The 2,231-nt window shown below is 40.1% G+C and overlaps 1 long non-coding RNA gene across 1 annotated transcript; it reads left to right on the top strand.

Annotated features, from left to right (window-relative positions):
* The first annotated feature begins 1,394 nt into the window (after nucleotides 1-1,394).
* On the top strand, nucleotides 1,395-1,933 carry LOC147820297 (uncharacterized). Its single transcript, XR_015436926.1, has 2 exons — nucleotides 1,395-1,451; nucleotides 1,860-1,933. It is a non-coding gene; the product is annotated as an uncharacterized LOC147820297 (long non-coding RNA).
* Nucleotides 1,934-2,231: the final 298 nt, after the last annotated feature.

Here is a 2,231-nt window from a genome sequence, read left to right as displayed (position 1 = left end):
ATTCAGTGGGGGAAACAGTGAATGAAAGATTTAATCATATGACAATGACAACATGAGTAAAAGTGACTGCATAGTCAAGATGAAGTGTGTGTCTTGAGTTTGCTGTTAACACGAGAACAAAAGAACAGTGATTAGATGGGCGCTCATGAGTCAGTCACACCGCCTCGCTCTGGGAGGTTGTATAGCCCATATTTGTTGGCACAGACGCAACTTGTGACGTCCTTTAGATAATTTGTTTAAGTGCCCAAAAATGTGACTGCCACATCCTCTGTGGACACGAGGATTTGCTAATGCTATTCCGGTAACACCATATTTGCTCTTGACTCTGGAGTACTCAAACAGATCGGTCTGTTGCTCTGCAGGGTTTTCTCTCACTTTCTCCTTGTTTGTCTTGGATGCTGTCTTTCAGCCATCTCATACATTTGGGGGACCTGCCTTCATCTGCCCCATTGTTTACAGAGGGCATTATAGAGATCTTCTGTTGAAAGTAACAGAAGGGAGGATTGATCTCAAAGTGTATCTTGGGTTTGGCTCAATGGGATGACACAGATATGAGATCAAAAATGTCTGGCTCCCACAAGTCTGCCAAAGTCTGCCGAAACACAAGTCCTCTGTAATGTGTTATATTACATGTAACATTTTATATCATCAAATGTATTGAGATGCCATTAGTGTAAACATAAGAAAAACCATACACAAATCCACTGGTGACCTCCATCTTAAAACTCCTTTATCAAGTTCATTCCTCACTTCAGTCTCAACCTCAGCTGATTCTGTTTGCATCATGATGGAACAGGAGGTGGGATAACATTACATGCACGACGCTCTGAGAACAACAGAGGACCAAGAAGAGGCTTTAAGAGCAGAAACAAAGTCTCTGGTGAAGCACACAAAATGATACAAAGAAAAGTATTTAAAAAAAAATAACACTTTGAAGTTGTCTATAAAGTTGTGATCAATTGTCATGCTTCTATTGGCATCCTTGTTTAAAAGGTGAGCAGGGAAGATGCTATGATGAGAATAAATGGCCTGTTCTCCAAAGACCCATTCAGGGTGTACTCCTGGGTGGATAACTTATCACATTATTCACATTTGGAGTTGTTCTTGTTGCTTTTTTCCCCTCATTTTGTTAAAAGTGCAACCCACAATCCATACACTAGTTTTTTCACACACCAAAATTCAAAACTCAAAAGTCTTGGGCAATTATTCCCAGATAGATTGAGATATTTTATTATATCATGATAATGTAGTCATACATACAACACCTAAATTGGTGTTTGCTAATGTTTTACATAACACAGTATGTAAGAAAACATTTCACAAGAAGAAGAAACCTTTCTAATAACAATGGTTTCGTCCGACATACTGAAAACCCCTTCGCTGAATATATTGGTACAGTCCCACTCCCCACACGCGCCAAAGTTTTGTTGCAGTGATGGCGTCTAAAGCAGGTAGGTGTGTGTTGTGCATGATTACTGTGAACAACATCATGGACCGTCGAATAATTAAAACAGCGTAATTGACAGCTACAGTGTAGAGGTGTGATGTGTTTTCTTTCCATTTGATATACAGGTTCAGTGAATTGTCTTTCTTGTTTCAAGCGGCTGTCCTCTCATGTTTTGGTTCGACTTCTGCCATGGAGTCATGTTAGCTTAATGGCTAACAGTTGAACATCCAAACTGGCTAGATTTAATGATGACACATTCACATCAGACATTTAAATCCCTGCAAGTGTTTGATACCTTGGGCCGGCTGAAATCAATGGCTGCTTGTCTTCTTTTACAACAATCCCTTTAATTAGACCTATTGAAAGTGTTACCTGTGTTATGATGACAAACGAACAACAACGTGTTATTCAGGTCGTCGAGGGACGAAGCGTAAAGCGGAGGTGGCAGCAGAAGAGGAGAAACCGTCCGTGGAGGAGAAGAAGAAGGACAGAGGAGACGGGGAGAGCGGCCAGGAAGGGCAAAGGGTGGTCATTGAACACTGGTGAATAATATCACATTACTCCCCTGTAATGGAATAAGTTCAGATTCTCAGATAAATAACTTTAGTTGACCACTTCACCACAAGTTAAAGTTATACATTCACAATTTTCAAAACTGCCCAAACATAAAGGCATTACTTCGAATTTCCTCTTCAATTACTGAATTTGTAACTCATGATACTGTCAAGTATATAAGCAGCCTTTCAATGTAGGTAGGCAAGCTGATGTTAATTAACTAACTGCT

The sequence above is a fragment of the Seriola lalandi genome, unplaced genomic scaffold (assembly GCF_002814215.2).
Source record: "Seriola lalandi dorsalis isolate HSWRI2012SDOR001 ecotype SW California unplaced genomic scaffold, Sedor1 jcf7180001973320, whole genome shotgun sequence".
In the NCBI taxonomy this organism is placed as follows: Eukaryota; Metazoa; Chordata; class Actinopteri; order Carangiformes; family Carangidae; genus Seriola; species Seriola lalandi.
Note: the sequence above shows the minus strand (reverse complement) of the source record. Positions and strands in the feature narration are given on the sequence as shown.